Below are 21,537 nucleotides of genomic sequence, written 5' to 3'. Positions count from 1 at the left end.
TAGCCTTTCCAATGGATCAAGTATTCCAAGTGTCCTCTACGGCGTCTGGAGTCGAGAATAGACTGGACCTCATATTCTACATCCTGGGAGACATCATGCGAGACGGCATTAGATGGTAATTGACCATTATGACATGGTTTGATCAGGGAGACATGGAAAGTGGAGTGAATCCTGTATGATTCGGGGAGTCTAAGGGTGACTGTTGCTGGGTTTCTGATAGCCAGAATTGGGAATGGACCAATGTAGAGTTTACTCAACTTCCGCGATGGGGTGTGCAAGCGAAGGTTTTTGGTAGATAACCAGACTAGCTGACCAACCTGGTACTGAGGTTGCGGTGTGTGTCGCAAATCATAGAACTTTTTATGGGATGCTTGAGCATGCTTGATGTTGTCCCGGGCAACCGCAAAGGTTTCTGAAATATCATTGACAGTATCGTTAACTGTCGGATTTGGTGATGGCAAGTAAGGTAGGTAGTCAATTCTGGGATGTATTCCATGGTTGATAAAAAACGGACTGAAACCAGTTGATGAATTAGTGGCATTATTGTAGGCAAATTCTGCCAATGCGAGATGGTCAGCCCAAGATTCCTGTTGATTGGAACAGAAACAGCGGAGATACTGTTCCAACCACTGATTCGTGCGTTCAGCTTGCCCATTGGTCTGAGGGTGATAAGAAGTAGTGAGTTTTTGAGTTATATTCAAAGTCCTACAAAGAAGTCTCCAAAAGCGGGATGTGAATTGTGATCCTCTGTCGGTTAAAATGACCAAGGGTAGGCCATGTAAGCGAACTCTCTCTTTGATGAACATGTCACTCGTTTGTTGTGCGGTGGGTGTGCCAACCGCCGGTAAGAAATGGGCCATTTTTGACAGGAGATCGACTACTACAAGTATGGAAGTGTAGGAGGAAGATTTTGGAAGGTCGACAATGAAATCCATTGCAAGATGGGACCAGGGGGTCTCTGGGACTGGGTAAGGCTGTAAAAGGCCTACTGGGAAAGTATGTGATGGTTTGGTAGTGGCACAAGTGGTACAATGAGTGATGTAGTCGTGTACAGACGTGGCCATTGCTGGCCACCAGTAGTGCCGTTTAAGGAGATTCAAAGTTTTCCATTCTCCAAGGTGTCCTGTAATAGGGGAGTCATGATGAGCATGGAGGAGAGTGGTCCTGTAGGTAGGAGGAATATAAAGTTGATCAGCATGGAAGAGAAGACCATTAAGTTTCTTATGAAGCAGATGTATAGGTTTCATGGGATCCTCAAGCTGAGATTTCTGGAAGGCTGGATCTGAGTTAACAATCATACCTAAGAATTTTGAGCTAGGGATGATAGAGGCTGGGTTGTCAGTCAAAGGTGGTCTAGTGTCTCTTCTGGATAAAGCGTCAGCCTTACCATTGCGGATCCCAGGGCGGTACATGATGACAAAGTCAAAGCGGGAGAAGTATAAGTTCCACCGAAGTTGTCTGGCAGACAACGTCCTGTTTTGTTGCAAATATTGCAAATTTTTGTGGTCTGTTATAATGATAATGGGGAACTTGGCACCTTCCAAGAGGTGTCTCCACTGGTCAAAAGCAGATTTTATTGCTAAGAGTTCTTTCTCCCCAACGGGATAATTTCGTTCAGCTGGAAGCATGAGCCTGGATAAATAAGCGACAGGATGCATAGAGTCAGTGAGCGATTGTTTTTGTGACAGCACTGCCCCCAGAGCGTAATCTGAAGCATCTACCTCAACTATATATTGCAATTCAGCATCAGGGAATGTAAGTATTGGTGCAGTGGTGAAGTCAGTTTTTAATTTCTCAAAAACCTTCTGACAGTCTGAAGTCCAGTTGAATGGTTGAGATTGTTTTGTTAGGTCAGTAAGGGGTCTGGCAGTATGAGCGAAGCTTTTAATAAATTTACGATAAAAATTCGCAAAGCCGAGGAATCTTTGCACCTCTTTTCTGGTTTTTGGGGTTGGCCACTGAATGATGGCTTGGATTTTAGAATCATCCATCTTAATGCCTTTATTAGAAATGACATAGCCTAAAAATGTGACTTGTGTGCTATTAAATTCACATTTTTCTAATTTCGCATACAATCTGTGTTCACGGAGCCGTGCTAGAACAGTTCTTACATGTGTGATATGTTCTTGTTGATTGTCAGAAAATATAAGTATATCATCTAGATATACAACGATGAAATTATCTAGTATGTCTTTAAATATATCATTTATGAAGCACTGAAATGTAGCTGGAGCATTACACAACCCGAAAGGCATGACTGTATATTCATACAGGCCATAACGAGTTCTGAAATCTGTTAACCATTCATCTCCAGCCCTCATTCGTATGAGATTATAAGCCCCCCGAAGGTCCAGCTTTGTGAAGACCTTTGCAGTACGTAATCTCTCAATAAGCTCAGGAATGAGCGGTAAGGGGTAGCGATTTTTCTTAGTTCTCTTATTAAGCTCCCTATAATCAATGATAGGCCTAAGTGACTGGTCTTTATTCTTTACAAAAAAGATACCAGCCCCAGCTGGAGAGGTGGAGGGTCTTATAAAACCCTTTGCGAGATTTTCTTGCAAGTACAGTTTTAAATGATCTAGTTCGGGTTTAGAGAGTGGATATATGTGACCTACAGGTATGGTTGCGCCTGGCAATAAGTCGATAGGACAGTCATATGGCCTATGTGGTGGGAGTGTTTGTGCATCAACCTTATTGAAAACATCTTGAAAATCAGAATAATCGTCAGGTATTGTGATGGTGGTTGAAAGTAAAATGTTGTTAATAGGGTAGCATGTCTGTGAACAATATGATGAAGATAGATTAACAGTCATTTGCTCCCAATCAAAATCAGGTTTATGTATTTGTAACCAGGTGAGCCCAAGGATAATAGGAAAAAGGGGACTTGGTATAACGTCAAAGCTAATTGACTCCCTGTGACCAGTGTTAGAGTGCATAAGTAGAGGTATGGTTTCTAAAGTTATGGGACCTGTTGAAAGAGATGAGCCATCCACCAAATTAATAGAGACAGGAGACTGTTTTGTTTGTGTAGGTATTTTATTACTATTTACAAGATCGAAATCTATATAGTTCCCTGATGCACCAGTATCGATAACTGCGTCAATCCTTATACTGTGTTGATCCCACTGTAAGGTAAGAGGTATGGATATATGAGGTGGTGTTAACTTTGTAAATGATAGAGTTAGAGTATTAGTGGTATTCTTACCTAATTTCGTCTTCTTTAACAGAGGACAGGCATTCACATCATGCTCTGGGGCAGCGCAGTACATGCACAATCTATGTGCTCTTCTTCTTCCTTTTTCCTCTGTTGAGAGGGGGCCTCTAATAAAGCCGATATCCATGGGAGATTCAGTCTCCTTAGGAAGAGTTGAGGAAGGATTGTAGCGTCTGTAAGAAGCTGGTGGGTTGTTTGCCCTTTCTTGTTTGCGTTCGCGCAACCTTCTATCAATAGTGGTACAGTGGATGAACAAATCTTCCAATCTCTCTGGGACACCAGTGCGAGACAGTTCATCCTTGATGTCCTCAGAGAGCCCAGCTCTAAATTGGTGTTTAAGTGATGGTTCATTCCACTTAGAATCAATTGCATATATTTTAAACTGTGAGATGTAATTCTCAACTGGTTGTCTGCCTTGTCGCAGGGCCCTAAGAGAGGTTTCTGCGGACTCCTGTTTGAATGGATCATCATAAAGTAATGAAAAAGCTGTTAAGAATTCCTGTATGGAATTTAATATGGGGTTTTGTGTTTCAAACAGGCTGTCTGCCCAAGCACGAGGCTCACCCCTCAAATAAGAAATTGTTGTTAGTACCTTTATTCTGTCATTATTATATGTTCTTGGTTTAAGTTCAAACAGTAAGAGACAAGCATTTCTAAACTCTTTGAATGTAGCTCTATTACCAGTGAATTTGTCTGGTAATGATACCTGAGGCTCAGGGAGTACTTCTGTATGTGCAGGTTTAGCTGTATAGAACTCTCTAAAGCAATCTTTCAGTACCTGGTTTTCAGTTTGTACCTCCCTGAGTGTTTGAGTGATAGTATCCATACGTTGTGTTAGAGAGGTAACCTGGTTTGCTAATTCATTCACATCCATAATTGCTTATAACCTCTATTTTTAGGCTGGATTATTATATCAAACTAATTTATATATTTTGCTTGTAAGAGGATTTGCTATAAGCGTCTAGGATATTTATGGTAATCGAAATTATAAGGAAAAGGTTGTATTTGTATCAGAGGTGCTATCCCACATCGGATGATGCAGACTTAACCCCTCTGAAGTTATTATGTGCCAAAATGAGAGTTATGGTAGAGACACAAAGTCAGTTTTAACTCAATTTAGGCAGGAATGTATTATAAGACATAAATAGGTAAGTAATGGATCAGGCATACAATGACATTACTTGCAACAGCATTTGTATAATACGGCAAAAGCCCAGCATACAACCTGGCACCTAGTTCCCTCTTTAATGAGAAGTCCCTTGCTGCAGAGATTAGGAAGGCTGTTGAGGCTTGTGTGTAAGGAGAGTTTAGGCATTCAGCGTCTCTCTGTGATGTGAGCTGAAGCGGTAGTTCCCTGAGAGCCGAGACCGGCAATAGCTGATGACGTCACTGGGTGAGACACAGGCAGTGTCTCTCACGCTGTGAAGCAAAGAACTGACAGGAAGATTCAGCACAGCGTCAGGTACAAGGAGGTAAAGCTTGGAGCCGGATTGGCTCTGGATTCACTATGGTTAGTGAAACAATAATCCAGCAAAAGGAATGGCAATTGGGAAGTTTAAATAGGTTAGAGAGGATTTAAGGGGGCCAATAGGAAGAGGCAAAAGAGGATCTGACAGATGCAACGTTTGGCGACTGAGATAATCCGCTTCCCAATTGTCTATACCTGGCATATGAACCGCAGAGATTAGACAGGAGCTGGATTCCGCCCAAACCAGAATTTGAGATACTTCTTTCATAGCCAGAGGACTGGGAGTCCCTTCTTGATGATTGATGTATGCCACAGTTGTGACATTGTCTATCTGAAAACAAATGAACAACTCTCTCTTCAGAAGAGGCCAAGACTGAAGAGCTCTGAAAATTGCACGGAGTTCCAAAATATTGATCAGTAATCTCACCTCCTGAGATTCCCAAACCCCTTGTGCCGTCAGAGACCCCCACACAGCTCCCCAACCTGTAAGACTTGCATCTGTTGAGATTATAGTCCAGGTCGGAAGAACAAAGAAGCCCCCTGAACTAAACGATGGTGATCTGTCCACCACGTCAGAGAGTGTCATATAATCGGTTTAAAGATATTAATTGAGATATCTTTGTGTAATCCCTGCACCATTGGTTCAGCATACAGAGCTGAAGAGGTCGCATGTGAAAACGAGCAAAGGAGATCGCATCCGATGCAGCAGCCATAAGACCTAAAATTTCCATGCATAAGGCTACCAAAGGGAATGAATGTGACTGAAGGTTTTGACAAGCTGATATCAATGTTAGACTTCTCTTGTCAGACAAAGACAGAGTCATAGACACTGAATCTATCTGGAAACCTAAAAAGGTTATCCTTGTCTGAGGAATCAATGAACTTTTTGGTAAATTGATCCTCCAACCATGATCTTGAAGAAACAACACAAGTCGATTCGTATGAGATTCTGCGAAAATGTGAAGACTGAGCAAGTACCAAGATATCGTCCAAAATAAGGAAATACCAATACCCTGTTCTCTGATTACAGACAGAAGGGCACCGAGAACCTTTGAAAAAATTCTTGGAGCTGATGCTAGGCCAAACGGTAGAGCCACAAAACTGGTAATGCTTGTCTAAAAAGAGAATCTCAGAAACTAAAAGTAATCTGGATGAATCGGAATATGCAGATATGCATCCTGTAAATCTATTGTAGACATATAATGCCCTTGCTAAACAAAAGGCAGGATAGTCCTACAGTTACCATCTTGAATGTTGGTATCCTTACATAACGATTCAATATTGATAGATCCGGAACTGGTCTGAAGGAATTGACCTTCTTTGGTACAATGAAGAGATAGAATAAAACCCCAGCCCCTGTTCCAGAACTGGAACTGGCATAATTACTCCAGCCAACTCTAGATCTGAAACACATTTCAGAAATGCTGAGCCTTTGCTGGGTTTACTGGGACACGGGAAAAAAAAAAAAAAAAAAATCTCTTTGCAGGAGGCCTTAACTTGAAGCCAATTCTGTACCTTTCTGAAACAATGTTCTGAAACCAGAGATTGTGAACGGAATTGATCCAAATTTCTTTGAAGAAAACGTGATCTGCCCCATACCAGCTGAGCTGGAATGAGGGCCGCACCTTCATGGGTACTTAGGAGCTGGCTTTGGGTTTCTATAAGGCTTGGATATATTCCAAACTGGAAATGGTTTCCAAACTGATACCGCTCCTGAGGATGAAGGATCAGGCTTTTGTTCCTTGTTGTGAGGAAAGGAACGAAAACAATTATTAGACCTAAATTTACCTTAGACTTTTTATCCTTTGGTAAAAAAGTTCCCTTCCCTCCAGTAACAGTTGAGATAATAGAATCCAACTGAGAACCGAATAATTGATTACCCTGGAAAGAAAGGGATAGCAAAGTAGACTTAGAAGACATATCAGCATTCCAAGTTTTAAGCCATAAAGCTCTTCTAGCTAAAATAGCTAGAGACATATACCTGACATCAACTCTAATGATATCAAAGATGGTATCACAAATAAAATTATTAGCATGTTATAGAATAATAATAATGCTATAAAATTATGATCTGTTACTTGTTGCGCTAAAGCTTCTAACCAAAAAGTTGAAGCTGCAGCAACATCCGCTAAAAATATAGCAGGAGTAGAGACAGCCCCATAAACCTTAGGGATTTTGTCCCAAAAACTCTAATCTGTCAGATGGCCCAGAATATAATTGCTTAAAACGTTTAAGAAGGAGTAAATGAATTACCCAAATTATTCCATTCCCTGGAAATTACTTCAGAAATAGCATCAGGGAGAGAAAACACTTCTGGAATAACTACAGGAGATTTAAAAACCTTATTTAAACGTTTAGATTTAGTATCAAGAGGACCAGAATCCTCTATTTCTAATGCAATTAATACTTCTTTAAGTAAAGAATGAATAAATTCCATCTTGAACAAATACGAAGATTTATCAGCATCAACCTCTGAGACAGAAACCTCTGATCCAGAAGAACCATTATCAGTATTAGAATGATGATGTTCATTTAAAAATTCATCTGAAAAAAGAGAAGTTTTTAAAAGACTTTTATGTATACTAGAAGGAGAAATAACAGACATAGCCTTCTTAATGGATTTTAAAAATAAAATCTCTTATGTTATCAGGAACTCTCTGAAAATTAGATGTTGACGGAACAGCAACAGGTAATGTAACAGTACTAAAGGAAATTTTATCTGCATTAACAAGTTTGTCATGACATGCAATACAAACAACAGCTGGAGAAACAGATACCAAAAGTTTATAGCAGATACACTTAGCTTGGTAGCTCCAGCACCGAACAGCGATTTTCCTGAAGTATCTTCTGACTCAGTTGCAACTTGGAACATCTTGCAATATGTAATAGAAAAAAACAACATATAAAGCAAAATTGATCAAATTCCTTAAATGACAGTTTCAGGAATGGGAAAAAAATGCCAGTGAACAAGCTTCTAGCAACCAGAAGCAATAAATAATGAGACTTAAATAATGTGGAGACAAAAATGACGCCCATATTTTTTAGCGCCAAATAAGACGCCCACATTATTTGGCGCCTAAATGCTTTTGGCGCCAAAAAATGATGCCACATCCGGAACGCCGACACTTTTGACGCAAAAAAACGTCAAAAAATGACGCAACTTCCGGCGACACGTATGACGCCGGAAACAGAAAAAAAATTTTGCGCCAAAAAAGTCAGCGCCAAGAATGACGCAATAAAATGAAGCATTTTCAGCCCCCGCGAGCCTAACAGCCCACAGGGAAAAACAGAATTTATGCTTACCTGATAAATTACTTTCTCCAACGGTGTGTCCGGTCCACGGCGTCATCCTTACTTGTGGGATATTCTCTTCCCCAACAGGAAATGGCAAAGAGTCCCAGCAAAGCTGGTCACATGATCCCTCCTAGGCTCCGCCCACCCCAGTCATTCGTCCGACGGACAGGAGGAAATATATATAGGAGAAACCATATGATACCGTGGTGACTGTAGTTAGAGAAAATAATTCATCAGACCTGATTAAAAAACCAGGGCGGGCCGTGGACCGGATACACCGTTGGAGAAAGTAATTTATCAGGTAAGCATAAATTCTGTTTTCTCCAACATTGGTGTGTCCGGTCCACGGCGTCATCCTTACTTGTGGGAACCAATACCAAAGCTTTAGGACACGGATGAAGGGAGGGAGCAAATCAGGTCACCTAGATGGAAGGCACCACGGCTTGCAAAACCTTTCTCCCAAAAATAGCCTCTGAAGAAGCAAAAGTATCAAATTTGTAAAATTTGGCAAAAGTGTGCAGTGAAGACCAAGTCGCTGTCTTACATATCTGGTCAACAGAAGCCTCGTTCTTGAAGGCCCATGTGGAAGCCACAGCCCTAGTGGAGTGAGCTGTGATTCTTTCAGGAGGCTGCCGTCCGGCAGTCTCATAAGCCAATCGGATAATGCTTTTAAGCCAAAAGGAAAGAGAGGTAGAAGTCGCTTTTTGACCTCTCCTTTTACCAGAATAAACAACAAACAAGGAAGATGTTTGTCTGAAATCTTTAGTAGCCTCTAAATAGAATTTTAGAGCACGGACTACGTCCAAATTGTGTAACAAACGTTCCTTCTTTGAAACTGGATTCGGACACAAAGAAGGTACAACTATCTCCTGGTTAATATTTTTGTTGGAAACAACTTTTGGAAGAAAACCAGGCTTAGTACGCAAAACCACCTTATCTGCATGGAACACCAGATAGGGCGGAGAACACTGCAGAGCAGATAACTCTGAAACTCTTCTAGCAGAAGAAATTGCAACCAAAAACAAAACTTTCTAAGATAATAACTTTATATCTACGGAATGTAAGGGTTCAAACGGAACCCCTTGAAGAACTGAAAGAACTAGATTTAGACTCCAGGGAGGAGTCAAAGGTCTGTAAACAGGCTTGATCCTAACCAGAGCCTGAACAAATGCTTGAACATCTGGCACAGCTGCCAGTCTTTTGTGAAGTAAAACAGATAAAGCAGAGATCTGTCCCTTCAGAGAACTTGCAGATAATCCTTTCTCCAAACCTTCTTGTAGAAAGGATAGAATCTTAGGAATTTTTATCTTGTTCCATGGGAATCCTTTAGATTCACACCAACAGATATATTTTTTCCATATTTTATGGTAAATTTTTCTAGTTACAGGCTTTCTAGCCTGAATCAGAGTATCTATTACAGAATCTGAAAACCCACGCTTTGATAAAATCAAGCGTTCAATCTCCAAGCCGTCAGTTGGAGGGAAACCAGATTCGGATGTTCGAATGGACCCTGAACAAGAAGGTCCTGTCTCAAAGGTAGCTTCCATGGTGGAGCCGATGACATATTCACCAGGTCTGCATACCAAGTCCTGCGTGGCCACGCAGGAGCTATCAAGATCACCGAGGACCTCTCCTGATTGATCCTGGCTACCAGCCTGGGGATGAGAGGAAACGGTGGGAATACATAAGCTAGGTTGAAGGTCCAAGGTGCTACTAGTGCATCTACTAGGGTCGACCTTGGGATCCCTGGATCTGGACCCGTAGCAAGGAACCTTGAAGTTCTGACGAGACGCCATCAGATCCATGTCTGGAATGCCCCATAATTGAGTTATTTGGGCAAAGATTTCCGGATGGAGTTCCCACTCCCCCGGATGGAATGTCTGACGACTCAGAAAATCCGCTTCCCAATTTTCCACTCCTGGGATGTGGATCGCAGACAAGTGGCAGGAGTGATCCTCCGCCCATTGAATTATCTTGGTCACTTCTTTCATCGCCAGGGAAGTCCTTGTTCCCCCCTGATGATTGATATATGCAACGGTCGTCATGTTGTCTGACTGAAACCTTATGAATTTGGCCTTTGCTAGTTGAGGCCAAGCTCTGAGAGCATTGAATATCGCTCTCAGTTCCAGAATGTTTATCGGGACCATAGACCCTGAGCTTTCAGGGATTCCCAGACCGCGCCCCAGCCCACTAGGCTGGCGTCGGTCGTGGCAATGACCCACTCTGGTCTGCGGAAGCTCATTCCCTGTGACAGATTGTCCAGGGTCAGCCACCAACGGAGTGAATCTCTGGTCTTTTGATCTACTTGAATCGTCGGAGACAAGTCTGTATAATCCCCATTCCACTGTCTGAGCATGCACAGTTGTAATGGTCTTAGATGAATTTGTGCAAAAGGAACTATGTCCATTGTTGCAACCATCAATCCTATTACTTCCATGCACTGCGCTATGGAAGGACGAGGAACAGAATGAAGAACTTGACAAGAGCTTAGAAGTTTTGATTTTCTGACCTCTGTCAGAAAAATCCTCATTTCTAAGGAATCTATTATTGTTCCCAAGAAGGGAACTCTTGTTTACGGGGACAGAGAACTTTTTTCTTTGTTCACCTTCCATCCGTGAGATCTGAGAAAGGCTAGGACGATGTCCGTATGAGCCTTTGCTTTTGACAGGGACGACGCTTGAATCAGGATGTCGTCCAAGTAAGGTACTACTGCAATGCCCCTTGGTCTTAGAACCGCTAGAAGGGACCCTAGTACCTTTGTGAAAATCCTTGGAGCAGTGGCTAATCCAAATGGAAGTGCCACAAACTGGTAATGCTTGTCCAGAAAAGCGAACCTTAGGAACTGATGATGTTCCTTGTGGATAGGAATATGTAGGTATGCATCCTTTAAATCCACGGTAGTCATAAATTGATTTTCCTGGATAGTAGGTAGGATCGTTCGAATAGTTTCCATTTTGAACGATGGTACCCTGAGAAATTTGTTTAGGATCTTTAGATCCAAAATTGGTCTGAATGTTCCCTCTTTTTTGGGAACTATGAACAGATTGGAATAAAATCCCATTCCTTGTTCTCTTATTGGAACTGGATGTATCACTCCCATCTTTAACAGGTCTTCTACACAATGTAAGAATGCCTGTCTCTTTATTTGGTTTGAAGATAATTGAGACCTGTGGAACCTTCCCCTTGGGGGTAGTTCCTTGAATTCCAGGAGATAACCTTGAGAAACTATTTCTAGCGCCCAAGGATCCTGAACATCTCTTGCCCAAGCCTGAGCAAAGAGAGAAAGTCTGCCCCCCACTAGATCCGGTCCCGGATCGGGGGCTATCCCTTCATGCTGTTTTGGTAGCAGTGGTAGGCTTCTTGGCCTGCTTACCCTTGTTCCAGCCTTGCATTGGTTTCCAGGCTAGTTTGGGTTGTGAAGTATTACCCTCTTGCTTAGAGGATACAGAATTAGAGACTGGTCCGTTTCTGCGAAAGGGACGAAAATTAGGCTTATTATTAGCCTTAAAAGACCTATCCTGTGGGAGGGCGTGGCCCTTTCCCCCAGTGATGTCTGAAATAATCTCTTTCAAATCAGGTCCAAATAATGTTTTACCTTTGAAAGGAATGTTAAGCAATTTTGTCTTGGAAGACACATCCGCTGACCAAGACTTTAGCCAAAGCACTCTGCGCGCCACGACAGCAAACCCTGAATTTTTCGCCGCTAATCTAGCTAATTGCAAAGCGGCATCTAAAACAAAAGAGTTAGCCAATTTAAGTGCTTGAACTCTGTCCATAACCTCCTCATACAAAGATTCTTTACTGAGCGATTTTTCTAGTTCCTCGAACCAGAAACACGCTGCCGTAGTGACAGGAACAATGCATGAAATTGGTTGTAGAAGGTAACCATGCTGTACAAAAATCTTTTTAAGCAAACCCTCTAATTTCTTATCCATAGGATCTTTGAAAGCACAACTATCTTCGATAGGAATAGTAGTGCGTTTGTTTAGAGTAGAAACCGTCCCCTCGACCTTGGGGACTGTCTGCCATAAGTCCTTTCTGGGGTCGACTATAGGAAATAATTTCTTAAATATAGGGGGGGGAACAAAAGGTATGCCGGGCCTTTCCCACTCTTTATTTACTATGTCCGCCACCCGCTTGGGTATAGGAAAAGCGTCGGGGGGCACCGGAACCTCTAGGAACTTGTCCATTTTACATAATTTCTCTGGAATGACCAAATTGTCACAATCATCCAGAGTAGATAACACCTCCTTAAGCAGTGCGCGGAGATGTTCTAATTTAAATTTAAATGTCACAACATCAGGTTCAGCTTGATGAGAAATTTTTCCTGAATCTGAAATTTCTACTTTAAATTTCAAACTGAAAACACTTTATTACTGAATATGTGAAAAAGTATGAAGTGTCTAAAAGCATTAAAAGTATTGCACACCAAATTTCAGAGCTTTAACCCTTAAATTAACGGAACCGGAGCCGTTTTTACATTTAACCCCTATACAGTCCCAGAATGAGGCTCTGTCTATAACTAGAAAGGCCCCCATCTGAAAAATGTGTCCAACACAGTGCCTGACGTTTTTCTAAACGTTCCCCAAGATTATAATACCAATAATTAGTTAGAATCTGCATAATATGCCTAGTAAAGCAATTGTTTTAGCCCAGAAAAATGTCTACCAGTTTTTAAGCCCTTTTTGAAGCCCTTTATTCTTTTATGTTTAACTAAGAAAATGGCTTACCGGTCCCCATGAGGGGAAATGACAGCCTTCCAGCATTACATGGTCTTGTTAGAAATATGGCTAGTCATACCTTAAGCAGAAAAGACTGCTAACTGTTTCCCCCAACTGAAGTTACTTCATCTCAACAGTCCTGTGTGGAAACAGCAATCGATTTTAGTTACTGTCTGCTAAAATCATCTTCCTCTTACAAACAGAAATCTTCATCCTTTTCTGTTTCAGAGTAAATAGTACATACCAGCACTATTTTAAAATAACAAACACTTGATAGAAGAATAAAACTACATTTAAACACCAAAAAACTCTTAACCATCTCCGTGGAGATGTTGCCTGTGCAACGGCAAAGAGAATGACTGGGGTGGGCGGAGCCTAGGAGGGATCATGTGACCAGCTTTGCTGGGACTCTTTGCCATTTCCTGTTGGGGAAGAGAATATCCCACAAGTAAGGATGACGCCGTGGACCGGACACACCAATGTTGGAGAAAAGTCAAATTTTTTAAGGTAAGAAAAAATGATTGATTCAAATGCATTATCCCAAATATGAAACTGACTGTCTGAAAATAAGGAATGTTGAACATCCTGAGTCAAGGCAAATAAATGTTTGAATACATATATTTAGAACTTTATAAAAAAGTGCCTAACCATAGCTTAGAGTGTCACAGAAAATAAGCTTACTTACTTACCCCAGGACACTCATCTACATGTTTGTCTGAAATCTTTAGTAGCCTCTAAATAGAATTTTAGAGCACGGACTACGTCCAAATTGTGTAACAAACGTTCCTTCTTTGAAACTGGATTCGGACACAAAGAAGGTACAACTATCTCCTGGTTAATATTTTTGTTGGAAACAACTTTTGGAAGAAAACCAGGCTTAGTACGCAAAACCACCTTATCTGCATGGAACACCAGATAGGGCGGAGAACACTGCAGAGCAGATAACTCTGAAACTCTTCTAGCAGAAGAAATTGCAACCAAAAACAAAACTTTCTAAGATAATAACTTTATATCTACGGAATGTAAGGGTTCAAACGGAACCCCTTGAAGAACTGAAAGAACTAGATTTAGACTCCAGGGAGGAGTCAAAGGTCTGTAAACAGGCTTGATCCTAACCAGAGCCTGAACAAATGCTTGAACATCTGGCACAGCTGCCAGTCTTTTGTGAAGTAAAACAGATAAAGCAGAGATCTGTCCCTTCAGAGAACTTGCAGATAATCCTTTCTCCAAACCTTCTTGTAGAAAGGATAGAATCTTAGGAATTTTTATCTTGTTCCATGGGAATCCTTTAGATTCACACCAACAGATATATTTTTTCCATATTTTATGGTAAATTTTTCTAGTTACAGGCTTTCTAGCCTGAATCAGAGTATCTATTACAGAATCTGAAAACCCATGCTTTGATAAAATCAAGCGTTCAATCTCCAAGCCGTCAGTTGGAGGGAAACCAGATTCGGATGTTCGAATGGACCCTGAACAAGAAGGTCCTGTCTCAAAGGTAGCTTCCATGGTGGAGCCGATGACATATTCACCAGGTCTGCATACCAAGTCCTGCGTGGCCACGCAGGAGCTATCAAGATCACCGAGGACCTCTCCTGATTGATCCTGGCTACCAGCCTGGGGATGAGAGGAAACGGTGGGAATACATAAGCTAGGTTGAAGGTCCAAGGTGCTACTAGTGCATCTACTAGGGTCGACCTTGGGATCCCTGGATCTGGACCCGTAGCAAGGAACCTTGAAGTTCTGACGAGACGCCATCAGATCCATGTCTGGAATGCCCCATAATTGAGTTATTTGGGCAAAGATTTCCGGATGGAGTTCCCACTCCCCCGGATGGAATGTCTGACGACTCAGAAAATCCGCTTCCCAATTTTCCACTCCTGGGATGTGGATCGCAGACAAGTGGCAGGAGTGATCCTCCGCCCATTGAATTATCTTGGTCACTTCTTTCATCGCCAGGGAAGTCCTTGTTCCCCCCTGATGATTGATATATGCAACGGTCGTCATGTTGTCTGACTGAAACCTTATGAATTTGGCCTTTGCTAGTTGAGGCCAAGCTCTGAGAGCATTGAATATCGCTCTCAGTTCCAGAATGTTTATCGGGACCATAGACCCTGAGCTTTCAGGGATTCCCAGACCGCGCCCCAGCCCACTAGGCTGGCGTCGGTCGTGGCAATGACCCACTCTGGTCTGCGGAAGCTCATTCCCTGTGACAGATTGTCCAGGGTCAGCCACCAACGGAGTGAATCTCTGGTCTTTTGATCTACTTGAATCGTCGGAGACAAGTCTGTATAATCCCCATTCCACTGTCTGAGCATGCACAGTTGTAATGGTCTTAGATGAATTTGTGCAAAAGGAACTATGTCCATTGTTGCAACCATCAATCCTATTACTTCCATGCACTGCGCTATGGAAGGACGAGGAACAGAATGAAGAACTTGACAAGAGCTTAGAAGTTTTGATTTTCTGACCTCTGTCAGAAAAATCCTCATTTCTAAGGAATCTATTATTGTTCCCAAGAAGGGAACTCTTGTTTACGGGGACAGAGAACTTTTTTCTTTGTTCACCTTCCATCCGTGAGATCTGAGAAAGGCTAGGACGATGTCCGTATGAGCCTTTGCTTTTGACAGGGACGACGCTTGAATCAGGATGTCGTCCAAGTAAGGTACTACTGCAATGCCCCTTGGTCTTAGAACCGCTAGAAGGGACCCTAGTACCTTTGTGAAAATCCTTGGAGCAGTGGCTAATCCAAATGGAAGTGCCACAAACTGGTAATGCTTGTCCAGAAAAGCGAACCTTAGGAACTGATGATGTTCCTTGTGGATAGGAATATGTAGGTATGCATCCTTTAAATCCACGGTAGTCATAAATTGATTTTCCTGGATAGTAGGTAGGATCGTTCGAATAGTTTCCATTTTGAACGATGGTACCCTGAGAAATTTGTTTAGGATCTTTAGATCCAAAATTGGTCTGAATGTTCCCTCTTTTTTGGGAACTATGAACAGATTGGAATAAAATCCCATTCCTTGTTCTCTTATTGGAACTGGATGTATCACTCCCATCTTTAACAGGTCTTCTACACAATGTAAGAATGCCTGTCTCTTTATTTGGTTTGAAGATAATTGAGACCTGTGGAACCTTCCCCTTGGGGGTAGTTCCTTGAATTCCAGGAGATAACCTTGAGAAACTATTTCTAGCGCCCAAGGATCCTGAACATCTCTTGCCCAAGCCTGAGCAAAGAGAGAAAGTCTGCCCCCCACTAGATCCGGTCCCGGATCGGGGGCTATCCCTTCATGCTGTTTTGGTAGCAGTGGTAGGCTTCTTGGCCTGCTTACCCTTGTTCCAGCCTTGCATTGGTTTCCAGGCTAGTTTGGGTTGTGAAGTATTACCCTCTTGCTTAGAGGATACAGAATTAGAGACTGGTCCGTTTCTGCGAAAGGGACGAAAATTAGGCTTATTATTAGCCTTAAAAGACCTATCCTGTGGGAGGGCGTGGCCCTTTCCCCCAGTGATGTCTGAAATAATCTCTTTCAAATCAGGTCCAAATAATGTTTTACCTTTGAAAGGAATGTTAAGCAATTTTGTCTTGGAAGACACATCCGCTGACCAAGACTTTAGCCAAAGCACTCTGCGCGCCACGACAGCAAACCCTGAATTTTTCGCTGCTAATCTAGCTAATTGCAAAGCGGCATCTAAAACAAAAGAGTTAGCCAATTTAAGTGCTTGAACTCTGTCCATAACCTCCTCATACAAAGATTCTTTACTGAGCGATTTTTCTAGTTCCTCGAACCAGAAACACGCTGCCGTAGTGACAGGAACAATGCATGAAATTGGTTGTAGAAGGTAACCATGCTGTACAAAAATCTTTTTAAGCAAACCCTCTAATTTCTTATCCATAGGATCTTTGAAAGCACAACTATCTTCGATAGGAATAGTAGTGCGTTTGTTTAGAGTAGAAACCGTCCCCTCGACCTTGGGGACTGTCTGCCATAAGTCCTTTCTGGGGTCGACTATAGGAAATAATTTCTTAAATATAGGGGGGGGAACAAAAGGTATGCCGGGCCTTTCCCACTCTTTATTTACTATGTCCGCCACCCGCTTGGGTATAGGAAAAGCGTCGGGGGGCACCGGAACCTCTAGGAACTTGTCCATTTTACATAATTTCTCTGGAATGACCAAATTGTCACAATCATCCAGAGTAGATAACACCTCCTTAAGCAGTGCGCGGAGATGTTCTAATTTAAATTTAAATGTCACAACATCAGGTTCAGCTTGATGAGAAATTTTTCCTGAATCTGAAATTTCTACTTTAAATTTCAAACTGAAAACACTTTATTACTGAATATGTGAAAAAGTATGAAGTGTCTTAAAGCATTAAAAGTATTGCACACCAAATTTCAGAGCTTTAACCCTTAAATTAACGGAACCGGAGCCGTTTTTACATTTAACCCCTATACAGTCCCAGAATGAGGCTCTGTCTATAACTAGAAAGGCCCCCATCTGAAAAATGTGTCCAACACAGTGCCTGACGTTTTTCTAAACGTTCCCCAAGATTATAATACCAATAATTAGTTAGAATCTGCATAATATGCCTAGTAAAGCAATTGTTTTAGCCCAGAAAAATGTCTACCAGTTTTTAAGCCCTTTTTGAAGCCCTTTATTCTTTTATGTTTAACTAAGAAAATGGCTTACCGGTCCCCATGAGGGGAAATGACAGCCTTCCAGCATTACATGGTCTTGTTAGAAATATGGCTAGTCATACCTTAAGCAGAAAAGACTGCTAACTGTTTCCCCCAACTGAAGTTACTTCATCTCAACAGTCCTGTGTGGAAACAGCAATCGATTTTAGTTACTGTCTGCTAAAATCATCTTCCTCTTACAAACAGAAATCTTCATCCTTTTCTGTTTCAGAGTAAATAGTACATACCAGCACTATTTTAAAATAACAAACACTTGATAGAAGAATAAAACTACATTTAAACACCAAAAAACTCTTAACCATCTCCGTGGAGATGTTGCCTGTGCAACGGCAAAGAGAATGACTGGGGTGGGCGGAGCCTAGGAGGGATCATGTGACCAGCTTTGCTGGGACTCTTTGCCATTTCCTGTTGGGGAAGAGAATATCCCACAAGTAAGGATGACGCCGTGGACCGGACACACCAATGTTGGAGAAAAGTCAAATTTTTTAAGGTAAGAAAAAATGATTGATTCAAATGCATTATCCCAAATATGAAACTGACTGTCTGAAAATAAGGAATGTTGAACATCCTGAGTCAAGGCAAATAAATGTTTGAATACATATATTTAGAACTTTATAAAAAAGTGCCTAACCATAGCTTAGAGTGTCACAGAAAATAAGCTTACTTACTTACCCCAGGACACTCATCTACATGTTGTAGAAAGCCAAACCAGTACTGAAACGAAAATCAGCAGAGGTAATGGTATATATATAAGAGTATATCGTCGATCTGAAAAGGGAGGTAAGAGATGAATCTCTACGACCGATAACAGAGAACCTATGAAATAGACCCCGTAGAAGGAGATCATTGCATTCAAATAGGCAATACTCTCCTCACATCCCTCTGACATTCACTGCACGCTGAGAGGAAAACCGGGCTCCAACCTGCTGCGGAGCGCATATCAACGTAGAATCTAGCACAAACTTACTTCACCACCTCCATAGGAGGCAAAGTTTGTAAAACTGATTTGTGGGTGTGGTGAGGGGTGTATTTATAGGCATTTTAAGGTTTGGGAAACTTTGCCCCTCCTGGTAGGAATGTATATCCCATACATCACTAGCTCATGGACTCTTGCTAATTACATGAAAGAAATATATATATATATATATATATATACACACACACACACACATATATATATATATATACACACATATATATATATATATATATATATATATATATATATACACACATATATATATATATATATATATATACTCATACAAACATATATATACGTTGGAGTAGCCATGTTAGTCCAGAGATTTAGATATCAAAATAACAAGAGTATTGCATTGAGCAATGATACTTTTTTTATTGGACTAACTATACAATTATAAGTTGACAAGCTTTCGGAAGAGTTCCTTCCTTTATCAAGTCTGAAGCAATACTTGGTCAGTATTGCTTCAGACTTGATAAAGGAAGGAACTTTTCCGAAAGCTTGTCAACTTATAAATGTATAGTTAGTCCAATAAAAAAAGTATCATTGCTCAATGCAATACTCTTGTTATTTTGAGATATACACACACACACATACATACATACATACATACAATACAGATGCATATACACACATTAACACACACACACACACATTAACACACACTGGGACTTCTGGTAGGTGGAGCGCAAGGGAAGGGAACACGCTCAGGAGCTCAAGTGAGAGGAGCTCGTACCTAAGATCAACACCACCCAAACAATGCTCCTGGTGCGGGGGAAAAAATTCCCTGGTGAGGGAGGAACTTTACGAAGGGAGGAAGTCCGCAGATTGCCACACGCAGGTCGGATGGCACTGACCCGGACACACGCATTGTAACCGGCATAGCAGAATACAGAGATAGTGCGGCTACAAAAGCCTGAACTGGAAAAAGCCCTGTGAGCGGCTGCAGATTTGTGCCGGTGCAGAGGAGTCTACACATACTGACCTGCAAGAATCTTCGTAATCCCGCCATTTCTTTCTGTCACATTTGGTGCTCAGCTGCAGGAGTGAGGTGTCATGACTGAAGCTGGGGTTTGAAAAAAGAAGGTGAAGTGGTCAGGAGTCTTTCCAGAGACGGCACCAGCCAAAAGACTAAGGAAACCGCAAGTATCACTAACATGTATTAAGTGTGCTATGCTTTAATGACATAAACAGCAGTGTGTGTCTGAGGTGACATGACTTTACATGGTAACATCGGTTAAATTCTATCCGGAAAAGCCATAGATGGATATGATAATGTGTGATATGGAACGAATGTAATCTGGATAAAATAAAGCAGAGAGACTCTGAGGAGGAATAAGTAAAAGAAAGAAAGAGAAAAAAACAACCTATACCTACTATGCATAGATAAGGTCTTACACTGCCAACAGGTATATAAAGGTGGACACTATAAGAAGTATAATTAGGTCCAAGAACGTTGGTATGGCAAAAATATCAGTTTAAAGAGGTACATACATAAACTCTATAATTGGTGGCAAGCTCTGGAAAGTTTGCTGGACTAATAAGGCTATTATTTTCTAAATGGATCCTGGCCCCTATATGAACTAAAGGGTCATAAAAGGAACGTTCTTTCGGTCTGCAAATATCGGACTATTTGGAGAGACATCCCTAAACAGTTTGGCATCAGTATTTCTTTGTATACATATTAACTATGGATGGTTTTAGTTGATAAGATCGATGTACAGAATGTATCCTATGTGCTAAAATGCTGTTATCACATTTAAAACTGAAGTAGAAATTAAGCAATAGCTCTAGAGTACATGTGAACCAGAGATCTCTGAGATAGATAACTCCAGCAATATTAGCAAATATAAGTACAAGTTGTACAAGATGCTAAGTGATAAGATGATGGTGCACACATTTTTTATTTATCTGACTATAACTGAATGTCGTATAATTTCTACCTTGCAATTATTTCTATGAATAAGTTATAGAAGCAGATAGTCCGAGTTAACATAATAATTAGGCTAATCACAGCCATGGGGGGGGGGGGGTGTTACGGTTGCCTCCAGGCTGGCTGGAAGTTGGACCGTAGAAAAGGATGCTCCTAGCGCTCACCAAAGGAGCAGCAGCACCGTGGACACTATAACTACTGCGTAGCCACCATCAGTAATACAGACTATATGAACCACCGCTGCTGGGCTGGTATCTCGCCGTCTGCTCTGCGCCCTGGACCTACGACCAGGCTCCAGTAGGCGAACCTCTTCCTTCTGTAGCAATCCCTGTAGCTAAGGGAGTATGAAAAACATAGCAATCCCTGTAGTGATTATAAGCTGTCCCCTAAAAACATGAGTCAAAGCTGCAAGTTAGAGGGACAGAAATAGGTCTGATGTGCTGGAGCACACCGCCTGCTTTTTATTGAGGTTACATGCAAACAGGACACTCTCAGGGGGAGGCATAAAATCCCCCATCACACATTTGATATTAGATAGAGAGACACTCCCTTTGACAGGCCACAACATTACTTCAGCAGATAACATTTTACACACAATAAAACAATGCAGTCCACCTTATCAATACTAGTCTGATTAGACAATGGGAAAGTTGATCACTAAACCTAATTAGAGCTAATCCCAGCAGACTTGTATTTAGAATAGGTTTCTTGAAGCTGAACAAAATTTAACTCTTAATGGCACACAATGAAACTGAACCAAGTGGGAGAAAGCCAGGGACAAGTCATTTCACAGGTCTGGGGACATAGTCTTAAAGGGGCATTGTTCATCAAAGTCACAATATGTCCCCAGATGGTTCTTAAAGGGCCATACACACCCAATAAAAGTTAATATGTTCTCAGGGGCACAATCTTCCAGGGGCCATAGTCATGAGGAAGGAGGCTGGCAAATAGGCTTCTCCAAAATCCAGGGAAGCAGGGCAATTTTTCATTTAAAGGGCCAGTTACAAACAGCAGTTTGTAACATATCTCCCCTTTTGGAGGGAGACTAACCAGGCACCTGACCTTCTGTCGGTCAGTGCCTAAGTTAGTCTCGCAACCCACCCACAAATAAACATTAGCAGCAAAGTAGCCCCCCCACAATAAGTAGTACTGGCCTGTAGGTTCCAGGTTATAGGATGAAAGGGTAGCATCCTCTGCCTTCCTGGCGCAGCTGGGCAAATAGCTG

This window comes from Bombina bombina, chromosome 1 (genome assembly GCF_027579735.1).
Source record: "Bombina bombina isolate aBomBom1 chromosome 1, aBomBom1.pri, whole genome shotgun sequence".
NCBI classification, from domain to species: Eukaryota; Metazoa; Chordata; class Amphibia; order Anura; family Bombinatoridae; genus Bombina; species Bombina bombina.
This window is presented reverse-complemented; position numbering follows the sequence as displayed.